Source organism: Somniosus microcephalus, chromosome 4 (assembly GCF_052327205.1).
Source record: "Somniosus microcephalus isolate GS21.2 chromosome 4, FLI_Smic_1.0, whole genome shotgun sequence".
NCBI classification, from domain to species: Eukaryota; Metazoa; Chordata; class Chondrichthyes; order Squaliformes; family Somniosidae; genus Somniosus; species Somniosus microcephalus.
Genome location: NC_140990.1, coordinates 43,274,303 through 43,283,101, shown reverse-complemented (window position 1 = coordinate 43,283,101; position 8,799 = coordinate 43,274,303).

The following is an 8,799-nucleotide window of genomic DNA, read 5'->3' as shown; positions in this document are numbered from 1 at the left end:
GCTTAACCTCAGTCTTTTGAGTAATTGATGGCGCATTACCAATTAAATACATACTTTGGTTCTGTCTTCACAAAGGAGGACACAAATAACCTCTCAAAGATGTCAGGGAACATAGGATCTAATGACAGGGAGGAACTGATAGAAATCAGTATTTGTAGGGAAATGGTGTTAGGGAAATTGATGGGATTGAGGGCTGATAAATCCCCAGGGCCTGATAATCTACATCCTAGGGTACTTAAGGAAGTGGCCCTAGAAATAGTAGATGCATTGCTGGTCATCTTCCAAAATTTGATGGAATCTGGAACAGTACCCATGGATTGGCGGGTAGCTAATGTTACCCCACTGTTCAAAAAGGGTGGTAGAGAGAAAACAGGTAATTACAGACCGGTAAGCCTGACATCGGTAGTGCGGAAAATGCTAGAGTCCATTATGAAGGATGTAATAGCAGAGCACTTGGAAAAAAGTGACCGGATCGGACAAAGTCAACATGGATTTACAAAAGGTAAATCATGCTTGACTAATCTACTGGAATTTTTTGAGGAAGTAACTGGTAAAATAGATAAGGGAGAACCAGTGGATGTGGTGTATTTGGATTTTCAAAAGGCTTTCGATAAGGTCCCGCATAAGAGATTAGCGTGTAAAATTAAAGCACATGGGATTGGGGGCAAGGTATTGACTTGGATAGAGAACTGGTTGGCAGACAGAAAGCAAAGAGTTGGCATAAACAGGTCTTTTTCCGAGTGGCAGGCAGTGACTAGTGGGGTACCGTAGGGATCGGTCCTTGGACCCCAGCTATTCACAATATATATTAATGATCTAGACAAGGGAACTAGATGTAATATCTCCAAGTTTGCAGACGACACAAAGCTGGGTGGGCGTGTGTGCTGTGAGTAGGATACCGAGAAACTCCAGTATGATTTGGACAGGTTGGGTGATTGTGCAGAAGCATGGCAGATGCAATATAACGTGGATAAATGCGAGGTTATCCACTTTGGTGTCAAAAACAGGAAGGCAGATTATTATCTGAATGGCAATAGATTGGGAAAAGGGGAAGTGCAACAAGACCTGGGCGTCCTTGTGCACCAGTCGCTGAAAGTAAGCATGCAGGTGCAGCAGGCGGTTAAGGCGGCAAATGGTATGTTGGCCTTCGTAGCGAGAGGGTTTGAGTACAGGAATAAGGATGTCTTGCTGCTGTTGTACAGGGCCTTGGTGAGACCACATCTGGAGTATTGTGTGCAGTTTTGGTCACCTTATCTGAGGAAGGATGTTCTTGCCATGGAGGGAGTGCAGCGAAGATTCACCAGGCTGATACCTGGGATGGCGGGAATGACGTATGAGGAGAGATTGAGTCGATTGGGCTTGTACTCGCTGGAGTTTAGAAGAATGAGAGGGGATCTCATCGAAACTTATAAAATTCTAACAGGACTAGACAGACTAGATGCTGGAAGGATGTTCCTGATGGTCGCGGAGTCCAGAACCAGGGATCATAGTCTAAGGATAAGGGGTAAGCCATTTAGGACAGAGATGAGGAGGAATTTCTTCACCCAGAGAGTGGTGACCCTGTGGAATTCTCTACCACAGAAAGCAGTAGAGGCCAATTCATTAAATATATTCAAGAAAGAGTTGGATATATTTCTTAAGGCTAAAGGGATCAAGGGATATGGAGAGAAAGCAGGGACAGGGTACTGAATTTGGACGATCAGCCATGATCTCATTGAATGGCGGAGCAGGCTCGAGGGGCTGAATGGCCCACTCCTGCTCCGATCTTCTATGTTTCTAATGGTGAACAACAGTGGTCCCAGCATCAATCCCTGTGGAACACCACTTTCCAAAGCAACATGAATCCAACAATCAGCCAAGAAGCTTCTTGGGCTGAAATATAAATTATTCAAAAGCCCAGAGTCCAAAAGAACACAAAACATAAGCATTCTATTTTTGTAAAAGTATCAATACTTTGTAGTACAGCACTTTCAAAAAGACTGACATGTCACAGTAAAATACTGTAATTCACTCATGAAATAGTAGATTGAAAGAAGATGCCACAAAAAGTAGAACTATTTCAGCAAGAAACTGAGACAAGTTATTGGGGGTAGGAAGGAAAGTGGAGTAATCGGATCAGCCACGATCTCATTGAATCTCGGTACGGGGATCCAGGAGGTAGTGTTGGAGGAGCCGCAGCCCTTGCACTTGTCCAACAGGTTCGAGGCTCTTACTCCCTGTGGGGACAGGAGCAGGGACTGCAGGGAGGATGAGCAACCTGGCCACAGCACCGTGGAGCAGGGGGCCATTCAAGTGGGGGGAGTTGAAAGAAATGTTGTAGTGGTAGGGGATAGTATCGTTAGGGGGATAGATAGAGTTCTTTGCAGCCGAGAGCGAGAGTCCCGAAGGCTGTGTTGCCTGCCCGGTGCCAGGGTTAAGGACATCTCCTCTGGACTGGAGAGAAACTTGGAGGGGGAGGATCCAGTTGTCGTGGTCCATGTTGGTACCAACGACATAGATAGGACAAGGAAGGAGGTTCTGCTGAGGGAGTTTGAGCAGCTAGGGGCCAAATTAAAAAGCAGAACCACAAGGGTAATAATCTCTGGATTATTACCTGAGCCACGAGCGAATTTGGCTAGGACAAATAAAATTAGAGAGTTAAATGCGTGGCTCAAAGACTGGTGTGGGAGAAATGGGTTTTGCTTCCTGGGACACTGGCACCAGTACTGGGGCAGGAGGGAGCTGTTCCGTTGGGACGGGCTTCACTTGGCCAGTGCTGGGACTAGAGTCCTGGCGGATCATATAACTAGGGCTGTAGAGAGGGCTTTAAACTAACTAGTGGGGGGGAGGTTCCTAGAGAGCAAATAATAAAAATGACAACAGAGAAGGTCATAGACTTAGGTAGCAGTGGGGAAATTAAAAACCAGAGCGTGTCAGGAAGGGGCAGAAGGTATGGAGTAAAAGGTAAAGTAATAAAAAGGGCAAAAGCAGGAACTAAGTGTCACAAAACATCTTTGAAAGTTCTCTATCTGAATGCACGTAGCATTCGTAACAAAATAGACGAGTTAATGGCACAAATAACTACATATGGGTATGATCTTGTGGCCATTACAGAAACATGGCTGCAGGGTGACAATGCCTGGGAATTAAACATACCAGGTTATTTAACGATCAGGAAGGACAGGCAGGAAGGAAGGGGAGGTGGGGTGGCTATGTTAATAAAGGAAGGAATCACTGTAATACAGAGAAATGATATTGGGTCAAAAGATCAGGATAATGAAACAGTTTGGGTGGAGGTAAGGAATAATAAGGGGAAAAAAACACTAGTGGGCGTAGTCTATAGGCCTCCGAACAGTGGCAACTCTGTTGGACGGAGTATCAATCAGGAAATAGTTGAGGCTTGTAATAAGGGAACATCTATAATTATGGGGGATTTTAACTATCATATTAATTGGACAAATCAAATTGGGCAGGGCAGCCTTGAGGATGAGTTCATTGAGTGTATTAGGGATGGGTTTCTTGAGCAGTATGTAACTGAACCGACCAGGGGGCAAGCAACCTTAGATCTGGTCCTGTGTAACGAGACGGGATTAATTAAAAATGTCCTAGTAAAGGATCCCCTTGGAATGAGTAACCATAACATGGTTGAATTCCATATTCAATTAGAGGGTGAGAAGGTTGGATCTCAAACAAGTGTGCTAAGCTTGAATAAAGGAGACTATGAAGGTATGAGAGCGGAATTGAGTAGAGTGGATTGGGAAAATAGATTAAAGGGTAAGACGATACATGATCAGTGGTGTATATTTAAGGAGTTATTTTACAACTTCCAAAAAAAATATATGCCACTGAGAAAAGGGTGTAAAAGAAAAGACAGGCATCCGTGGCTAAGTAAAGAAATTAAGGATAGTATTCGACTAAAAACAAGGGCATATAAGGTAGCCAAATCTAGTGGGAGGATAGAGGATTGGGAAAACTTTAAAAGACAGCAAAAAATAACAAAAAGATTGATTAAGAAAGGGAAGATAGATTATGAAAGTAAATTAGCAAAAAATATAAAAACAGATAGTAAGAGTTTTTATAGTTATATAAAAAGATAAAGGGTGGCTAAAGTAAATGTTGGTCCCTTAGAGGATGAGACCGGGAAATTAATGGTGGGAAATATGGAGATGGCAAAAACACTGAATGAATATTTTACATCAGTCTTTACAGTAGAAGACACTAAGAATATCCCAACACTGGACAAACAGGGGGCTAAAGGGGGGGAGGAGCTAAACACGATCAAAATCACCGAGGAAGTGGTACTCGGTAAAATAATGGGACTCAAGGTGGATAAATCACCTGGACCTGATGGCTTACATCCTAGGGTCTTGAGGGAAGTGGCGGTAGGGATTGTGGATGCATTGGTAATAATTTTCCAAAACTCCCTGGACTCGGCAAAGGTCCCGGCAGACTGGAAAACTGCTAATGTAACACCCTTATTTAAAAAGGGCAGTAGACAGAAGGCTGGAAACTATAGACCGGTTAGCCTAACATCTGTGGTAGGTAAAATTTTGGAGTCCATTATTAAGGAGACAGTAACAGGGCATTTGGATAATCATAATTTAATAGGACAAAGTCAGCATGGTTTTATGAAGGGGAAGTCATGTTTGACAAATTTGCTGGAGTTCTTTGAGGAAGTAACGTATAGGGTGGATAAAGGGGAACCAGTGGACGTAGTGTATTTAGACTTCCAAAAGGCATTTGACAAGGTGCCATACAAAAGATTATTGCTTAAGATAAAAAATCACGGGATTGGGGGTAATATTCTGGCATGGATAGAGGATTGGCTATCTAACAGAAGGCAGAGAGTTCGGATAAATGGTTCATTCTCAGACTGGCAATCAGTAACTAGTGGTGTTCCGCAGGGGTCAGTGCTGGGTCCCCAACTCTTTACAATCTATATTAACGATTTGGAGGAGGGGACCGAGTGTAACATATCAAAGTTTGCAGATGATACTAAGATGGGAGGGAAAGTAGTGAGTGAGGAGGACATAAAAAACCTGCAAGGGGACATCGACAGGCTAAGTAAGTGGGCAGAGATTTGGCAGATGGAATACAATACTGGAAAGTGTGAGGTTATGCACTTTGGCAGGAAAAATTGTAGAGCAAGTTATTATCTTAATGGCAAGAAACTGGAAAGTACTGAAGTACAAAGGGATCTGGGGGTCCTGGTGCACGAAACTCAAAAGGTTAGTATGCAGGTGCAGCAAGTGATTAAGAAGGCCAATGGAATGTTGGCTTTCATTGCTAGGGGGATAGAATATAAAAATAGGGAGGTATTGCTTCAGTTGTACAAGGTATTGGTGAGACCGCACCTGGAATACTGCGTACAGTTTTGGTGTCCATACTTAAGAAAGGACATACTTGCTCTCGAGTCAGTACAAAGAAGGTTCACTCGGTTAATCCCGGGGATGAGGGGATGGACATATGAGGAGAGGTTGAGTAGATTGGGACTCTACTCATTGGAGTTCAGAAGAATGAGAGGCGATCTTATTGAAACATATAAGATTGTGAAGGGGTTGGATCGGGTGGATGCGGGGAAGATGTTCCCGATGATGGGTGAAACTAGAACTAGGGGGCATAGTCTTAGAATAAGGGGCTGCTCTTTCAAAACTGAGATGAGGAGGAATTACTTCACTCAGAGGGTGGTAGGTCCATGGAATATGCTGCCCCAAAAAGCTGTAGAAGCTACATCATTACATAAATTTAAAACAGAAATAGAGTTTCCTAGAAGTAAAGGGAATTAAGGGTTACAGGGAGCGGGCAGGAATTTGGACATGAGTCTAGGTTCGGATCGGTCATGGCCCTGTGGGTAGCGGAGCGGGCCCAGGGGCCGTGTAGCCTGATCCTGCTCCTATTTCGTGTGTCTAATTCTGTTAGATTCAGGAGATGGTTCTGTGATAGTGGATTGGCGGTTACGATCAGATCAGCCATGATCTTATTGAATGGCGGAGCAGGCTCGAGGGGCCGATTGCCCTACTCCTGCTCCTATTTCTTATGTTCTTATGAATGGTGGAGCAGGCTCGAAGGGCCGAGTGGCCACTCCTGCTCCTTAATTCATATGTAAGGATATATTTCAAAGAAACTCAACTGATTTCCCTTTCCTTGATTACATGCAACTCACTATTTCAGTTAGCAATGGTTTATCACATACAGAAAATAAAATGTTGATAATATATGCCCGCTCCCCGAGCTCGGGGTGTGAGCGTCCCGCGTCCCCCTGGGGTTCATGAACCTGCTCCCTGAGCTCGGGGTGTGAGCGGCCCGCGCCCCCCCGGGGTTCATGAACCCGCTCCCCGAGCTCGGGGTGTGAGCGTCCCGCGTCCCCCTGGGGTTCATGAACCTGCTCCCTGAGCTCGGGGTGTGAGCGGCCCGCGTCCCCCCGGGGTTCATGAACCCGCTCCTTGAGCTCGGGGTGTGAGCGGCCCGCGTCCCCCCGGGGTTCTTGAACCCGCTCGGGGTGTGAGCGGCCCGCGTCCCCCCGGGGTTCATGAACCCGCTCCCCGAGCTCGGGGTGTGAGCAGCCCGTGTCCCCCCGGGGTTAATGAACCTGTTCCCGAGCTCGGGGTGTGATCGGCCCGCGTCCCCCCGGGGTGTGATCGGCCCGCGTCCCCCCGGGGTTCATGAACCCGCTCCCCGAGCTCGGGGTGAGCGGCCCGCGTCCCCCCGGGGTTCATGAACCCGCTCCCTGAGCTCGGGGTGTGAGCGGCCCGCGTCCCCCCGGGGTTCATAAACCCGCTCCCCGAGCTCGGGGTGTGAGCGGCCCGCGTCCCCCCGGGGTCCATAAACCCGCTCCCCGAGCTCGGGGTGTGAGCGGCCCGCGTCCCCCCGGGGTTCATGAACCCGCTCCCCGAGCTGGGGGTGTGAGCGGCCCGCGTCCCCCCGGGGTTCATGAACCCGCTCCTTGAGCTCGGGGTGTGAGCGGCCCGCGTCCCCCCGGGGTTCATGAACCCGCTCCTTGAGCTCGGGGTGTGAGCGGCCCGCGTCCCCCCGGGGTTCATGAACCCGCTCCCTGATCTCGGGGTGTGAGCGACCCGCGTCCCCCCGGGGTTCATGAACCCGCTCCCTGATCTCGGGGTGTGAGCGACCCGCGTCCCCCCGGGGTTCATGAACCCGCTCGCTGAGCTCTCTCACCTGATGTGTCAGCGGCTGCTGCCAAGTTCCGCGCATGCTCAGCTCAGATTGACGGGAGCTCCGGACCAATAGGAAGAGGGGGCGGGACTGGCGGACCGAACGGGCGGCGGATTCTCCAACCAATCGGAATGTGTGAGGGGCGGGGCTTGTCCTTTAAACCTGAACAACAGAAGGTGAGCTGAGCATGCGCGGGTGGCGAGGCTGCAGCAGGTCAGAGGGAGGCGGGTTAATGAACCCCGGGGGGACGCGGGCTTCACACACCCCGAGTGCGGCCCCAGGCCCGATTATAAGAGCTGTGAACATTATCCGCCCCCACCCGCGGGTTCCCGTTTCGCTCCGGCCCGAATCTCAACAAAGCGCCAAACTCCGGGACAGACAGGAAGTGAGTCAGGGAGCGTCTGTAAATGGAGGAGAAATGGGGACTGGTCAAGGAGTGTCTGTAAATGGAGGAGCAATGGTGACTGGTCAGGGAGCGTCTGTAAATGGAGGAGAAATGGTGACTGGTCCGGGAGCATCTGTAAATGGAAGAGAAATGGTGATTGGTCAGGGAGCGTCTGTAAATGGAGAAGAAATGGTGACTGGTCAGGAAACGTCTGTAAATGGAGGAGAAATGGTGACTGGTCAGGGAGCATCTGTAAATGGAGGAGAAATGGAGACTGGTCAGGGAGTGCCTGTAAATGGAGGAGAAATGGTGACTGGTCAGGGAGCATCTGTAAATGGAGGAGAAATGGAGACTGGTCAGGGAGTGTCTGTAAATGGAGGAGAAATGGGGACTGGTCAGGGAGCATCTGGGAGAAATTATTCAGCATTTTTTGGGGGTTGATTTGTGTGAACAAATATCAGTGATTTTAATGAGACATTTTCTGTGTCCCAGCTCCTGTAATTACTGGCTGGAAAGGGGCCGGACGCTCAGGAGGCTCCACACTGCTGGCTGCTCGTGTGTCAGTGCTCTCCCATCAGATTAATGTGCTTCTGCTGTCTGTGTGTTTAATAAAGTGCCCGAAGCCCTCACTGTAACACTCTCACATATCCCACCTGCAGTGTAATGTCCGTGCTGTGTGCTTCCTGTCCAATATCCCCCTGATCCCTGGCTCTCCTGTTGCACCAACTCGGTATAATGGGACAAGAAGTGCCAGCTCAAGAGATGCCCAAATCAGGGATGGAATGAAAGGTTCAGACATGTGGAATGTTAATCTTACACAATGTGTGAGATGCTAAGCACCCGCCCAACATTTCACCACCACACCTTCTTTCAAATAATTTCTTCAATTTCTCTTCTGAAGCCATTATTTTATGACAGAGTCCGGGCCCCGCAGGGTGCTGGCTTCCAGTCCCGCATGAGTTTAGAACTGAACCCATCAGACTCAACACCTTCAGGGGGAGGAAGAAAAGTCGATTGAAAGGAAAAATGTTGGAGATGGTGCGATGGGTTTGGATTTCAGCACAGGGAGGAGGGAGAGTTTGTGGGACGGGGATTTACAGCTTTGGGGAAAAAGAGACAAAAGATTGTTCCATAGAAACTAGAATTGTCTGTTCTGAATTTCTATCCTGTACTTACAGTGATGTCTCTTGTAAACTCCTTTTACAGGGTATTGGAAGGGGTGGGTTTACAGACAGGAAACACAAACCAAACATCATCGCAACATC